Source organism: Falco naumanni, chromosome 7 (assembly GCF_017639655.2).
Source record: "Falco naumanni isolate bFalNau1 chromosome 7, bFalNau1.pat, whole genome shotgun sequence".
NCBI classification, from domain to species: domain Eukaryota; kingdom Metazoa; phylum Chordata; class Aves; order Falconiformes; family Falconidae; genus Falco; species Falco naumanni.
Window position 1 is genome coordinate 52,002,227 of NC_054060.1, and position 16,726 is coordinate 52,018,952.

Sequence of the window (16,726 nt, forward strand, 5' to 3'; positions counted from 1 at the left end):
ATTTTAACTGTCCCCAGTTTAGTCATACCTCCTTAAGAGACAGAACCCATGCACAAGCATACATTCAGCAGCAGCTCTTGATCTCAGCGAAGGAGGGGGTGTATCTTTCAAAGCTTGATACTAAGCCAAAGCATGCCTGCAGCACAGACAATGGGGTGCTGCAATGGCACTGGGAACTAAACTACTGAAAGCAGTGGGACAGAGAACACAAGTTCACTACATAACATCTGCAGTCATCTTGCACGCTGACCTTGTCCATTGGAGTTCAAGCTTCCCCCCCTCCCTTGTTTGTTTAAAGGGCGTACATTCTGGCAACACCTCATACTGTGGTAACTTTTGTAATACAAACAAGACCATTACGAAGAGATCTCTGTCTCTTCTTCATGTCTTACATTTATCTGGCCTTTCTTGTGTTTTACCACCCCTAGTACAGCTGTTCCTCTGTTGATTAGGGACAAAGACGAAATCACTGCCTCCATGCATTCTTGTAACAGGCCCCAGAGGGATTCTCAGAGAACCCAAGCCTGTTCCCAAACACAGTTATCAGTGGGTTTCACTCCTGTGGTTTTGTCTTCTACTAAGAGCAGCATTAAAATTTTAGAACAATCTATCATAACTGAATAACTCTACCATTAATCTCAACATCCTCAAACACACCCTTCCTCCCTCAGGGTCCTCTAGGTTTCAGTCTCCTACACAAGCAGATGCTTAAAACAGCATGGCCCATTGACCATAGTTTGCAACTACCTGCAAGTTACAGTATTTTGCAGTTAAAGCTGCCTGCAAGACCACATTGTCTCATTATATGTAGCAATTACAAGCCCTCACATGCTAAGCAGCACTGTACAAACACCATCACAGGTGACTTACAACCAAACAGAAAACAACCAGCCCAAGAGCACGCAGAAACAAGTCTTCCAGAAAGGACTAGTGGTTTCTAAGCACGAACGAGGTCAGCTCTATACCACTGTTTTCTTCAGTGCATGGTCTCAGGCAAGCTGCTTGCACCCCGAGATAAGTCACCTCCCCAACTCTGCTTCCTTCATCACAAAGCCAGAATCTTGCCTTTAGAGGCTCATGCTTTCCCCAAAGGGGAAATCAACCCACGCACTGCCGTAAGCCTTCCAAAGTAAAGCAAGAGACACATCAGTGGTCACAAGACCTGTGCCAGTGCCTCTTCTCAGTTATCACATTAACCAGCAAGAACAAAACGCCCACACCCACACTTTGACTGTTCCACAGTCATTTATGTATGCAGAAAGTTGGTATCTGCATTCTCTCAAAAAGCAAAGACAAAACCTAGTATTTCTTTCACCTTAAGCAATCCCATCACCACATACCTTACTAAACTATGGAAAAGGTTTTCTTGTTAAATCATGGCAGCTTCTTTGATATTAACTGCAAATCCTCCCTGCAATTCTGGAAATGTTAAAAAGAAAAAATATCTACCACCACATTCTTGCTTGACACCCTTCTTAGTAAATACGTCAATACTGACATATGCTTATCTTTACACAGAAGACTAGCAGGCAGGGGAAAGGAAGAAATTTTGACCAAGGCTAGACTTAGAGGGAAAGGAGGAGTCATCTTCATCTATACCCAGAGAAGAAGCCTACAAAACTGTTCATAACCCTGCCTGTTCCAGCTGCACGTGTGATAGAGTGAACACAGGTCAGCATGGCAGTGCGGGCTCAGCCAGCCTCTGACACTGCCTTACAGTGACAAAGCAATGTGCCCCTTCTCGCCTGAGGATTCCTAAAAATACATGAAATGAGATTTACGATTTATGAAGAGCTGAGTCAGTCTCACTAGCAATGACTGGTTTCTCCTAGTGTTGTATCAAGTGCTTCATAAACCATGCAAACAAAGACACAACAAAGAACAACTGTTTGTGGGTGCAATCCTCCAATTCCTGCATCCAGACTGTGGGATACCCTGGGCTATCTGGCACTTATGGACTTTTGTCTGTTGCAGTCCACCAATGTACGCCTACTCTCCATTACTGAACTGGAACAGCAGCTCATGAGTACACAAGAGGACAAATGACTATACTGGCAGGGAAAATATGGAAAACAACCACTTACATGCAAAAATATCCCCATTCTCTCACTAAAACAACGCTGCCCTGAGATATAAAGCAATGCAGATTTGTACAGAAGTTGCATTCCCCAGCAAAGCCAAACTACCACAAAGAAGGCGCGGTGGAACGTTTTGTTTTATGTTGAAGAACAAAGTGCTGAGGCCATAAGTAACACCAAAACAGAAGGAGAAACTATTTGGCTGAGCATACTGACCCACAACGCAGGGTTTGGTTACCACCTATATACACACATGCATCAGATCCACAACGCAAGTAACATTTCATGCAGCCCCCACTTTATTTGTAGTTTAGAAATTCAGGGCAATAACCTGAAACACTGGAGCTGAACACCATTACAGCCCACTGCAGACAGGCTAGAAAGAAAACAGAGAATTTTTATAACAAAGCAAAACACAGCAAGAGAGGAACATCTGCCACTCTTACCAGGAATACCATATGGTCATTATCTGAGGTATGGAGAATGAGTTCATTCATATTTAAAAGCAAAAGTAACAGGTCACTCCTTCCAAGATAATAGGGAAAAAACACCTGTTCCCATGTCCCAGGCCCATCAGCCCCAGCTTAGGCTTGGCTTTCTGAAGAACTGGTGCTGCCAGTATTCTGGCCCAGACAGTCAAGCTTAGAGCACTTTTTATGACAGGATGCCCGAATGAGGAGAATGAGAACAAACCTGCATACGTTTTGCTTAGCCCTAACACAAGCCTGGTTATCCACAACCCAGTCAGAGCTGCAAGAATGAAAGACCAGTTTTGTCACCAGCAGATTACAGTAACACTCTGGAGCTCTGAGACACCTGGCAACTGTAAGTATAGTTAGTGCTGTAAATCTCAACTGCTATTGTGATAACAGCTTCAATTCCTGAAAGCCCTGCCCCAAACTTCAACCAGCACAGCTGGTTCAGAGCAGAGCACCCAAGCACACATCTTTGTTCAACATGACACCACACTGTCCTGGTTTCAGCTGGGACAGGGTTAATTTTCTTCTTCATAGCTGGCGCAGTGATGTGGTTTGGATTTGGTGTAAGAACAAAGCTGACAGCACACTGACTGGTTTGGTTGTTGCTACGTAAAGGTTATACTAAATCAAGGGCCCTTCAGTTTCTTGGGCCCTGCCAGCAAGAGGGCCGCATGGGGCACAAGAAATTGGGAAGGGACACAGCCAGGACAGCTGACCTGAACTGCCAAAGGGATATTCCATACCATAAAACATCATGCTGAGTATATGCTGGGGGAAGGAGGAGCAGGGGGGGACACACACTCGGCATTATGGCGTTTGTCTTCCCAAGTAACTATTATGCATACTGGGGCCTGACTTTCCTGGAGGTGGCTGAACACCTGCCTGCCAATGGAAGGTGGTGGATGAATTCCTTGTTTTGCTTTGCTTGCGTGCGCAGCTTTTGCTTTACCTTTTGAACTGTCTTTATCTCAACCCATGAGTTTTCCCACTTTTACTCTTCCCATCCTCTCCCTGATCCCATTGTGAGAGGAGTGGGCAAGTAATTGCACGGTGCTTGGTTGCCAGCCAGGGTTAAACCATGACAGACACATGGCAGCAACATTTTCTAGTATCTTGCAGAACACGGGCACACTAGCTGAGAAAGCTTCTACTTCAGCAGTGCTACCCCACACATAGGTCTGCCATGCAGCGAAGTTATAAGGCAAGAGGGGCAATTTTAATGCATCCTCATTACCTCTTAAAGAAAACCGGCAGATCAATAAGGTCTTTTTCTATTTGAGCACGTGTTGCTGGGTATCATTTAGTTGTGAAAGTCTTGTATCAGGAGATAAGACCCACGATACCAGCAAAATCCTTCAACAGCTTTCAAGACATAGCACACGAGTTAATTCACCTATTGTAAGAGTACCTCAGTCCCAACAAGGTCTTGTCATATTTGCCGATTCTTCATTCTTCCCAAACCTGAAACCACACTTACTCTCTGCAATTCAAGTATTCACTTTGTCAGTTGAGTTTTCATTGCAAGAGACTGACAGCAAAAAGGATTAGAAGGATTTTGCAGCAGCGCTGAGCAGCCTAAGCCACAAAGAGAACACAGTATAAAAGCCTACTCTGACAATCAGGTGCCAGGAGTAAATAAAATAGAAAACGACAGGCCAGATGAAGTAGTGCCAGCATTACTTCCCAGATTCATCCAGGTCACAACATGTCTCAGCTTCCCCTCTCCATCCCTTTAAAAACTCCAGTCTGAGTCCAGGCATACTACTGCCCTGACCACACATCTCACTTTGTATTCACTCTCTGCCTGTGGAAAGGAATTCAGGCAAGAAACCCAGAGAGGAACACTCCTACACACAGAGCAATCCACAAGTGTCTCCAACAGAGCCAAGCGTTTGCTTACAGGAAGACAAAAAGGCAGCCTCCCAGGTACCTGGTGTATAGCTCTCATGTGGAATTCAAGCCCACTGCTGAGACAGCAAGGCTTTTTCAGCCTCCTCACAAGCAGTAAAAGGAAAGGGAAAAGCAATGCAGCACTGAAGAGAGACAGACAGCAGCTGTCTAGTTAACAGCCTCACAGCCAGGAAGTGCCAGAGGGAATGAGAGATGCAATTATCTGAATTTTTAGGTATTGCCAGGCCAAGTATTTAGTAAGAGAGGTGGCTAGCAGTCTCATCTTAGGACCAGAAACTCCATCCTTATGCTTATAAAAGCCAGCTTTTGCTAAATTTGTAGGAAAAGTGTCATTTTCTTCCATGTTTTGCCCTCCTTATAGATGTCTTTTACTGATGATCTTACTACAAAAGGATACACTTCACACCAGAGAGCAGCAGAAACAATGCACTCATGTAGTCTAACAACCTCCCACAGAAGCTGAAAGCTAGATGCAGGGTTCTGACTTTAAAGCCTTCTGCAACTCGGGCTTCTGCACACAGCTTATATTATTATTATTTAAGATTCTCCATGCCACCAGAAGTTACTCCCAAATCAATTTCTAGCAAGATCTATAGTCTACATTTCTTCCATGTGAAAAGGAAGACCTATTGCCAGCAAAAGCATCACAAAATTAAATAAATTTTCAGACACAGGGAGCAATCAATAGTCTGGGAAATCAGAAAGGTTATAGCACAATTTTAAGCAAGCCAAAGGCCTCTGGGAGAGATTAAATATGGACTTCCATAACAAACATTTCTAGGCTCTTTCTTTTTGTCTATTATAATTAACTCTGCTTGTGGCTAACAGCAATCAAACCACAGCAACCTTGTTACTGTTTTCAGAAAAGGAAGATTTCGTGGAGACAAACAAAATCCAAGCTTTTTCCCATGTGGAACTTGAGACTGCCTATCCATTTTAGGATCACCTGAATCCAGAGCTGGACACAGTGTCCCATTTTCACTCTGGGGCATAAAGCAGTGGAAGCCTGAGAAGAGGTCAGAACAGACCAGCAGTTGGGGTTACCCACACAACACACGCACACAGGACTGCAGGAAGTAGCAGTGGCCAACTTCACTGGCAAGGAGAGACATGATTACTTCCAGCTGATAAGCAGTTAAGCTTTGCCTCAAAAGACTCACTTTAATATTTCTCATCTATCCAGCAATTAAAGGATTCCCCCCCCCCAAATTAAAAGGGGATTCAGTTATCAGAGATGCCCCCAAGCTGCTCTGCCATGGTCTGAAGTTTAGACTCACGATGCTCCATTGCACATCACCTCATACAGCACAGAGAATAAAAACAGAAGCATAGCCAAGCCTTCAGACCTGGAAGGACCAGATTTATGCTGTGGGATATCAAAATTACCATACCTATGTCAATGAGCACACTATGATCTGAAAGGAGAAAGTAACCTTTCACCCTCCAAACTTTTTCATAATCTTACACAAACAGATGCAGAGAATTTTTTCAGACTAGATAGGATTTCCCAGTTGACCAAGTCCCTTTAGGTATTCACTGCTCATTAGTCATTCAGAAATTCCAGAGCAATAGGGTTTTTTTGTGTTTTCTGAACACCAAGTATTTCAGCTCTCCTGCCCAATGAAGTGCTTCTGTTTGATGCAAAAGGAGGTAAGGTCTAGCCCAGTGCTACTATTCCAAGAGATCCTCAAATTTACCTTCCCCCAGAACAAAGACAAGTATCAACCTCAAACTTAGGCATTTGATATCTCAAGCCAAAAACACAGGACAAAGTATTCTGGGGTTTTGCTCAATAGAAATTCATACAAATCTTCCTCTGTGGTATAGCTATCACTGCACATTGCATTCTAGATAAACTGAGCGGTTTATTTAATGCCCACTGCAGCAAAATGTGCACCTCTGCAGGCTGCAACACCAACAGGAACAAGACACTGCAGAGGCTACCGCTGGCTCAGCAGCAGAGACCCCTCTCTGCTTCTTTCAATCTTAAGATTTTCCACCCAAGAACAGCATTCCCACATTAAGACTTTGTTTTTCTTTCCAGGCCAAGCAGCAGCCCTGTATTCCCAAAGTGCGGCACTTACCTGAGACTGAATGTCTACATGAATAAAGACTTCTGTGTCTGGCTACAGTGACGCCAGCACCTGCCACACTGCCCTGTGCAGTACAGAAACTCGTCCTCCCTGTGGCCGCCCACGATCCCCACACGTACAAGGTCACCACCTCCCCGTGTGCCAGATGTGGCTGGCACAACCCCACACGAGCAGCTGCAAGCTTGGCAACCTTACAGCCACACACTGGGAAAACCACAGCATAATGAAGTCATGTACGCCACAGTACAAGGCATGCAGCAGCCACGCGTTACACCCTACTACACTGGAAATAGTCATTAACTATGGAAGTAAATCCACATATCATTTTCACTTGATTTTTCGCTTCTGTACTTTAATTTAGCTTTTCTTGTTCCAGAACACATCAGAGAAGCTCCTCCTGAATTACAGAGGGTTACCTCTAAAACACAGGCAAGTTACCCAAGAGCAAGTCTACCCCAACAACATCTTCTCCACAGAAATACAAGAAAAAAGAATGGCGTTTAAGAGCTTTTAATACCAAAGTGAACTGGACAGAATTTACTTAAAACTTCTTTGGCCCAAATACAGCATAAAGGCAAAAACCTATGGCCAAATAACTCCCATACACCCAGGGGGTACCATTGACAGCATGAGAGACTGCAGTGGTGTTTGAAAACATCATGTTTATGTGGATGGCAATGTTTTATTTATTCTAAGACATATGTCCTGGAATACATGCTGTCATCAGAGGGTGAAGGAGGGTGGGAAGGGAGAGAGAAAGTTTGTCACATCTGGACAGGCAAAGATGTTGCTACTTGATACAAGACAATACCTCAAGGCAAGAAAACTTCCTTCTTCCCATGTTAAACAAACACAACTCTTGAGAGGACACCTACAACCTCTTACCACTTCATCCTGGATCTAGATTCTCCAAAGACAGTAATAACAAAAGGTCCTCAAAGCCCAGACCCCAAGAGCCAGCTGAGTATCACCCAAACATGTGGATCTGAACAGAGAGGCCTTCCCAATCCTCTTCTGAGCCTCCTGTTGTTCTCTGGCTAGTTGGGACCCAAGCTCAGCATTTCTCTTGAGGGACACTAACCTACTACATACAGCCCAAACCATTGTGTAACCCATCCAGACCCACCCCTTTCAGCCAGACCTACATAACCTGCATGCCTGCTCTGAGCAGGAGGCCGGGTCTACAGTAGCTCTAGGGGTCCAACCTCTACTCTGACCTTCCACAACCAAAACTATTCTTTCTCACCAGGAAACTAAATGACATTGTCTCTTCCAAGAACTAGCTCCTAGACACCAAGACACTGGCAGACTGTTGCAAGGTTTGCCTTCCCAAATTTATTCAGATTATCATCTTCCTAAGAATAGTTTCACATAAAAGAAACGGGCCAGTTCAATTTTATTGAACATTTGTATGTGGCTTTTCCCCCCCCACCTTCCTCCATCCCATGTAACTGGCCTTTAGCTGTAATCTGTGTCCCCATCTATGAACACCGCCTAGCACACTGTAGATTACATCTCCATTACAGACAGATACACAGCAACGAAACTGATCTACCCTTAAAAACTGCACACATACCGGTGTGCAAAAATTCACATGTGGTCAAAACAAGCTCATCTAGCTTATTGTTCCATTTCCTGCTGATGCTAGAGGCTTTGATAGGCAGGAAGCATGTAGAGAAGCCCAGGCAACAACTACATAACATTCATGGCACTATACAAAGCTTGCATTAATGCTGCCTACGCTAATCATCTTTCTTAACCTCCTGGTTTTTTTTCCTGAGAGACTAGTAGAGCCTCAGCCTCCAGACTTATCAGTCTCTGTTCTCACAGGCAACGTAAGTTAAATACCTTTCTCAGCATCCAGTTCCTGAGTAGCATGCACAGTGTCACACTCGCCAAGGGATTCCACATACTGTTTGCAATGTTCTTACTTTCCTTCCCTTCCCCAAAAAGGGTATAAGATCTCCACAATAGTCTTTCAAATATCAGGTAGAGTGTAACAGCAATCACCTTCACAGTGCAAGTCTGAAATAGCTACTGAACTAATGGGCTCATCCCAGTATAACTTAATGAGTTAAGCCAACTTCAAAAAGCCTGCTGAAAATATCTTAGTGGCTCCTCCTTAACCTCGCCCACCTCTAAAAAATTGCTTCAACTTGAAAAACAGGCTGTCTGGTATACTTACAGCAAATTCTACCATCATCACAACATTTTTGGCTCTACAACCAAAAAGGAGACAGAAAAGAACTCAAAGACAAGAAAGGCTACGATAATCATGAGTCCTAGAGAAAAAAAAAAACAAACTAGATAGAATTACTGATTTTACATTTAACATTGATCTTTATGGCTTGGAACACAAAAAAACCCCTACGTACTCTTTAACCATCCCATAAAATTCACCACTTGTGGGGATTAATCAAACTGAGCACCCAGCATGAGGTGCTGAAAGGCAAGAAAGCATTGCCTTGAACTTCTCAGAGCAGCTAGACAGTGCCCAGCTATATCTTCACAGAATTTAGGATACGGACACGTCCTTTTTATGACACAGCACTGTATTGTCTAAACTGAATAATCTCTCTCAACAGCTTTGAGTAATACTTCAGGTAGAAACAGGGTGCAAAATTCCCCTAGGTACTGGGAGACTGTTAAACAGTTGGCATAAAAAAAGAAAAATCAATGTACACTTGAGACAGCAGAAATCAGTTATGCAGCAATTAAATGCACAATGCAGGAGGAGCATAAAATATTAGCTTGCTTCAGCAAATAGGGTCACTTGCCACCAAGTACCTCAGATGAAAAAAAAATTATCACATATCTCAAATTCAGCAAGGCTTGTCTGGAACAATGCTCGGACACGTGCAGCCCACACATCATCCTGTAAGAAGCACTATTTCTGACTCAAGTCCTCCTTTTTAGTCAGCACCAACCAATGCACTAGTATAACGCTGGGAGACAGTGAAAAGACCAGGCAAAAGGTACACAGATCAACCAAAGCAACAGACATTGACTTAAAAGGGGCAACCAAGGACTATTTTCTCAGCCATGTTGCCAGAGGTCAGAAGCGTATTAGTGCCAACTGTTAACATCCAGTGGTTCAAATGCTTCAATTCCTTCCAACTCCAGTGCTCAGGACCTTTCAAAAGTCTTGCAAGTACAATATACATCTTCTTTCCCACCTCCCTGTGCTACCTCAGACTTTATGCAGGGCAACCTGTTTTTACTTTAAAAAAAAATACAACAAAACAAACATCCAAGTCATTCTGAAGAATCTGGGTGTTTCCTGTAAATCATTTAAAACAAAAACCAGCAGCACTGGCAAATTCCAACCTATTCTGTATCAGGCCTACCTTCAGGAGACTCATCTCTCAAAGAGGAGATTTGCTTTAGCGAGTTGTTTCTCAGATGAGTATTTCATATTGATGAGTTCATGCCAGGCTCTCACTACCACAGAATTGCCACTCTACCAACACAAAGGCAAGTCCCTGCCCCAAAAGTTACATACCATAGCTCTGATGCTCATTACAAATACCTGTCTTTTTGGGGGACTCTTACAACAGATTTGCTGAACTAGAGAAGACTGCTCACTGTCACGACCTGCAGAGCCCTTCCTGCTGGAAAGGCAAAGAGAAAAGAGGATTTCAGCGAGTGAGATAAGCCAGTCATGCTGCAAGTTTCTTTGAACAGCCACAGTAAAGACACTGCTAACACCCACTCCCCCAGACATGCTTTCATTTTCACCTGAAGGACCCATCCTTGAAAAGAAGTACCTCAATCTATACATCCCACAGGAACCCAGCCTGCCTTACTGCAACTCCTGCTTAAGCAGCATATGGTCACAGCCTGATCCTCTACTATAGTCAGAGAGGAAACAGCACCTGCAGGTAGTGCTGGGTTCCAACATGCCACTCCAAGGTTAGGTGAGATACCTTATTACCAGCTAGTTTGACCCAAGCACTCCCCAAAATGCTAAGCTCTACCCATAAACACAACTAGCTGTTAAGGTAATAGAGCCAGAGGGGAATCAGCCAGGAAGCACAACGCTATGGAGGGGAATCTTCTTCCCAAATCTCACACACAGCAAGTTATCACGTCAAAAGTCAAAGACCCTTTTTGCTATGTGTTAGTTGATGACTAAGCTATACTGATTAAAAATTCTAACTTTACAATTAAGGGATAAATATAGATGAAAAATTAAAATCAAGTGTCTGCTCCACAAAATGTCGGGACGAAGCAAGAAGAAGAAATTGCCATAGCTTAAATGGAAAAATATACTGTCTTCAGGGTATGGTGGCCACTGAAAACCTGTCTTCCTTACTCTCTACAACAGATCAAATCAGAGAGTCCCAAGGGTTAAGCTGGTCTTCAAGTTACCTTAAAATAAACACCAAAAAACCCCACTAAAAGCCAAACCCAGTCACCTACAATCTAAACTTTCAGTTCATACATAAAGAAACAGGCAGAGGAAGTCCCCTTTGGCTTCCTATCAGTAGAACAGAAAGAAAATATTTGGGGAGAAAAACATACCAATTTTGAATAGTCTGTACTGTTTCCTTCATTTTTAATATCAACAATGCCACATGACCCTGGAGTTTCACACTACAGCACATCAATTGACAAGGAAAAACTAACCTGGACGAAAAAAAATAAAATTCAAAATATACACAAAGTAGAAGCCCCAGTGTATATTAAGGGATACAGGTCTGTCCTGGTTTCAGCTGGGACAGGGTTAATTTTCTTCTTCATAGCTGGCGCAGTGATGTGGTTTGGATTTGGTGTAAGAACAAGGCTGACAGCACACTGACGGGTTTGGTTGTTGCTACGTAAAGGTTATACTAAATCAAGGGCCCTTCAGTTTCTCAGGCCCTGCCAGCAAGAGGGCCGCAGGGGCACAAGAAATTGGGAAGGGACACAGCCAGGACAGCTGACCTGAACTGCCAAAGGGATATTCCATACCATAAAACATCATGCTGAGTATATGCTGGGGGAAGGAGGAGCAGAGGGGACACACACTCGGCATTATGGCGTTTGTCTTCCCAAGTAACTATTATGCACACTGGGGCCTGACTTTCCTGGAGGTGGCTGAACACCTGCCTGCCAATGGAAAGTGGTGGATGAATTCCTTGTTTTGCTTTGCTTGCGTGCGCAGCTTTTGCTTTACCTTTTGAACTGTCTTTATCTCAACGCACGAGTTTTCCCACTTTTCCCATCCTCTCCCCAATCCCACTGAGGGGGGCTGAGTGAGCGGTGGTATGGGGCTTAGTCACAGGCCAGGGTTAAACCATGACAAGGTGAACACTGGCCAACCCCAGAGCAGACACCACTCTCACAGCACTTGGGTTTAGGCTTTCCAGGTTACAACGGTTCAAGAAGACAACAGGGGAAAAGACCAGCACAGGTTAGAGAGCATTCAAGGCTATATGGAAAGCTTTGCACAGCTGTTCAGAAATGCTTCTGCCATCTTCCCTCTGTTCTCACTTCACAGGATAAAAAATAATGGGGAAGAGGAATCCTGTGTTCTGTACTGTAACTTGTCTGCAGTCTCTCTCACACACACACACTTCGTTTCAGGATAATTGTTTCAAATCATAAAGATAAGCAGGATGTGAAAGTGACAGAATATGAACAACTAAGTACAGGGCACACATTCGCAGGAAATGCCCTGCATACGTCAATCAAGAGTGGAAAAAAAAAAGATAAAAGCAACACCACATATGCCTTCCAGTTTTTATTTTCAAGTCATAAAAGCAGTCACCACCCTGAAAATGAGCATTGTATGAGATTTAACAACTGTTAGGTTAATAGTGCTAAGCAAAGGCAGTTATGCCTAGCCCATCATTTTACCCATGTAAAATGTGTCACGCTGCATCTGTTACTGATCTCTCCAGGATACTCTCAACAGTAACAGCCTTAAAAAACAACTGCTGTTTGGAAGTGCTGAAAAACCCTTCCCCACAGCTAATGCTCCCACACAGGTTTGCATCAAGGAGCCATGCTGGATTACTTTCATAACACACACTCCACATCCGTGCATAATCACTAGCAAAACACACTTTGTATCAGTCTTCTCAGGTGGGTATCTTCTGATGGAGCCTTTCTCCCTCCACCCCAGTACCTTTTTGCACACTTTTTTTTGAGCTCAGCTTATGTAGACGTTATGTCTATATAGCCAAAAACTGCACAGTTTGCAAAGAGACCAAGTTTTTCTATCATCACTTTTTGAATTCTGCATTAGGGAAAAACTCTCAATGAAAATGAAACACTATGAAAGCATTGCACTGATGTCCATGCAGCTAGTATGTGCATGGACACTCAGTCAATCTCTGTCTTCTAGGAAAGATCTTTAACTTGTCTAAAGCCTTCCTATGTCTCTGTTCTGTACTGATATCAAAAAGGGTCCCAAACCACGCTGCAGAGATAACATCTTGTATCAATAGACCACGAACTCCCTTACAAATTCATCACAAGGGCAGCTCAGCCAGACTCAAGACAGATTATCCATCAAGGATTGCCACCATCTATCCTCAGTGAACACACTACCACAAACCAAACAGCTATACTTTGAGACCTGCATTTAGAAGCACAAGGATGAGCTTCTCACCAGCTTCATACCGCCAAGGAAAAGCTAAAGAGCCTACCTTGGCATACTTCTCTCCCCTTCCCTTCTTGATCTGCAAGCCTTTTTTTCTGTTTTTTTGTTGTTGTTGTTTTTTGTTTTGGTTTGGGTTGGTTGGGTTTTTTAACAGCTTTGTCTGTTGCGATCATTTCACAAGAGCTCTTCGGACTGCTGACCAAAAAATAGTCTCTTTAAGAGTATTTAAAAGCATCTGAGAAACAGTATTTGTTTGCTCTGGCCAAGGAAGGAGGAAAGAGGAGACAGAAGGAAAAATACCTTTCAAGTATCAGCTACATGCAAGACTCACATTCTTTGCCAACTACAGCTACATGCCAACTTTGCATACTTACGTGTCCCAACATGTAACAAAAGATGCCACTATGTTCAAGTCCAATGTGACTTGCATCAACAAGTAGTTATTTTTTTATTTAATGATACAAAAAAAGTCACACATATGCATCAAGATATCTACTTAATTAAACTGTACAAGTACCACTAAGGACCAGCCCCCCAAAAATATCTCAAAAGGTTTAAATGGGCACTCCTAATAAGATCCCCTCAAAACTCAAGTCTTTGCATTCAAGGTAGCAGTTGCAGGAAACAACAACAGGCCTGCACAGCAAGAACAGTGGTAGCAAAAGAGCTTAATGGCTTATCACTACTAGAAAGATCTGAGGGGAAGAAGGCGTAATCAGAGGAATTATCCCTATTCTGACTAGCATCAGAACAAAGGCTCACATTAGTTCGTCAGCACTAGGACTCCCCTAGAGCACTGGATAATAACCTTGTTGAAAGCATTAGAGGGATTCCCCCCTGCCCATCCCTTCTCTAAAGGGAGATAAAAGGGCGAGGTCCAAAAAACAGCTTTATGTTTAGTTCTTTGAAAGACATATCCAGGTAGTTTCTTACCACTAAAACATAAAATACACAAGTAAGATCAATCTGTGATAGGTTTCCAAAGGTAACACTTGGTAGCAGGTATGGGAAAAAAAAAAAGAAAAAAAAAAAGACCAAAACACAAAACATTTTCTGTTCAAGAGAAAAGGTCAGACAGCACAGGTGGTACAGCAAAACCAGGGAGTGACAAGGGTGTGAAGAGTGCAGGGAAACAGTTTGTGGTACCTGAACTCCACAAAAATCACACTAACAGGTGTCAGGGAGAATGCTGAAGCATGGCTACAAAGGAATCAGACCCTAAGAATGTTTTAGAACACCAGCTTTCAAAAAAGAAAGTAATGCTAACAGTTAAGTGGCTGTCTCACTGCAAGAGGAGAGCACACTCTGACTTTAGTCTACAGAAAAGTCATGGCATCTGGACAAAATACAGGTTTAAACAGCAAGGAGTCAGGAAAAACAAAGTAACAGCATTAGCTTTCATCTTACCTGGTGTTGACACAAGCTGGCATACAATAGTTGTCAAGTTAGTATGATGAAAGCGATGATTCAGTGACAGTAAGTTGATTCACGCACCTAGGAACGCACAAAAAAATAGACTATTAGCTGCGTGTACAGAGGGGATAAGAACGGCACTCTGGCACGGAAGGCTAAGGGGTAGAAGGAGCTCTATTAAATTTTCAGGACACAAGCAGACAGCTATGCTTCAGGTACAGACACTACTCCCAAAATTCAGATCTGGGTTTGAGATATACTGCACAAGTTACTCGAAAACAAAGATTATTCAAAACTAACCTTGCAAATTCGATTTAAAAATCTCAAGTGTAAGAAGAGAACGATCACAGTTTCAAGCATAGCAGAGTACTACTGAAAATGTTTTTCAGTAGCGCTTAAGCTTTGGGGTTTTGGGGTTTTGTTTGGTTGTTTTTTTTTTCCAAACAGGACAGAACCTTCTGGGAAGTTACCTGAAGTTACACAGATCAGACACACACATACACTTCCACCAAAAAAAAACCAAAACAACCCTCTAGGGATCACAAATAGCACATACTTCCCAAAAAAGCATAGGAGAAAGGAAATATACTTTTATGACACCAAAAAAACCCACAGGTACATTTCAATGCCTCTTATCCCCCCACACACCCTTTTTATTCAGTATTAATACTAAAAATCGCAAGACTTAAAAAGAAAAGATGGTTATTAATAAAAGTAATCTCCACTTCGGAAAGCACAGCAGCCAACTGAGAACTGGGCAAACTGGTCATCCAAAAGCGAAAGTAAAAGCTTTGCTGCTGAAAGGAATTTTTGTCTAGCCTGCTTAAAGATCTCCTTTGTTGTTAAACATTTCATTGTCACATTTAAATGTCAGCTTTTTGAGTCTCAGAAGTGTGCAAGCCCTGTGAGACAGCAGCCCAGAAACAGACTTGAGATGGAAGTTCTCACAGCTAATGAAATTAAAGTAAACCTAGCAAAGTCCTCTTCGTATCTCTTGTTCAACTTAAGTAATCATACGCTTACCAAAAGACACAACCCCTGATCATACAACCCTGCTCCCTGTAACCATGAAGCGGTTTTTAATGGATCTCTGTTAGTATGCTTGTAAGGCTTCATAGCCCTTGCTCACGAAGCCAGGGCAAAGCCTGCAATGAGTCTCACACTTCAGTTTATAAACACGTACTACACAATTTTCCTAAGGGCTAAACTGGAGCCTCCCTTTCCTGAAGCAAGCGGCATGCCCTTCTTGCACTTTCAAAAGGAGCGAGGGGCCCTGGGCAAGGAGCTGGGTTTAAAGCTTTCAGGATGATCTCACATATGGCCACTGGGTCACCGGTGGCATATGCGGCAGCAGATGGAGAAGTGAAGCTTTCATACCCTCTGAGCAATGCTCTGCAATTTGACACTTCTCTCGAGAAGCAGAGATGTCAATCAGCCTTTCGGGCTGGTGTTCTGGTGCAGAAGGTATTCTCCCCAGGCTCTGCACCAACACTGAAGGATAACCTATACAAGCTATTCTGGGGGCACTTTCTGTCTTAGCCTTCAAGCACAATGAATCCCCACACAGCAGAGAGCGATAACCTCCTCCCTGCACGTCAGCTTTCTTTTGCCTTTTGGCTCATTAGAGAGTAACGTATTCTTATTATGCATCTTTACCTTCTCTCTACCCCTTATTTGAAGGGGATTTAATCAACATTATGGCACCTTACTAGGTATAACAAATAAAATGCCTTGTGCAAGGAATCAGCACAAATGGGCCCCGATACCCAAAGGAGATTTTGGCACATCCCACAATATAATTGTACTAGTGTGGGCTGCTTCAATATCTACTCCTTGAAGACTTTCCAGAAATTAATTATCATGAAGAAAAAAGAAAACCAGCAACCCAAACATCTTAAATAGGTCAGAGACATGCAAGCATTTCACTAATCTGTATATTTAAAATTACACATACAAACTGTAGCTCCTTTCAAAGCAAGCTGCCTTTAACAGCTGCTGTTGAAAAGCAAGTTGCAAATTTAGCCACTGAGGTATCTACATTTTTATATAGCACAAGAACATCACCCTCAAGCTTACTTACAGAAACTGGAGATTTGGAGTTGGGGTGTTTTTTGTTTGTCTGTTGAGTTGATTTTTGGTGTGGGTTTTGTGGTTTGGTTTTTT

The 16,726-nt window shown here is 43.0% G+C and overlaps 1 protein-coding gene across 6 annotated transcripts in view; it reads right to left on the reverse strand.

The window, feature by feature from the left end:
• Positions 1-16,726, reverse strand: part of SUSD6 (sushi domain containing 6) — a 100,449-nt gene that overhangs the window by 65,189 nt on the left and 18,534 nt on the right. For all 6 annotated transcript variants that reach the window (XM_040601340.1, XM_040601342.1, XM_040601344.1 and 3 more), the window contains one exon: positions 14,558-14,644. The gene's annotated coding sequence lies outside the window, so the exon portion shown is untranslated. The remainder of the gene's footprint in view (positions 1-14,557; positions 14,645-16,726) is intronic.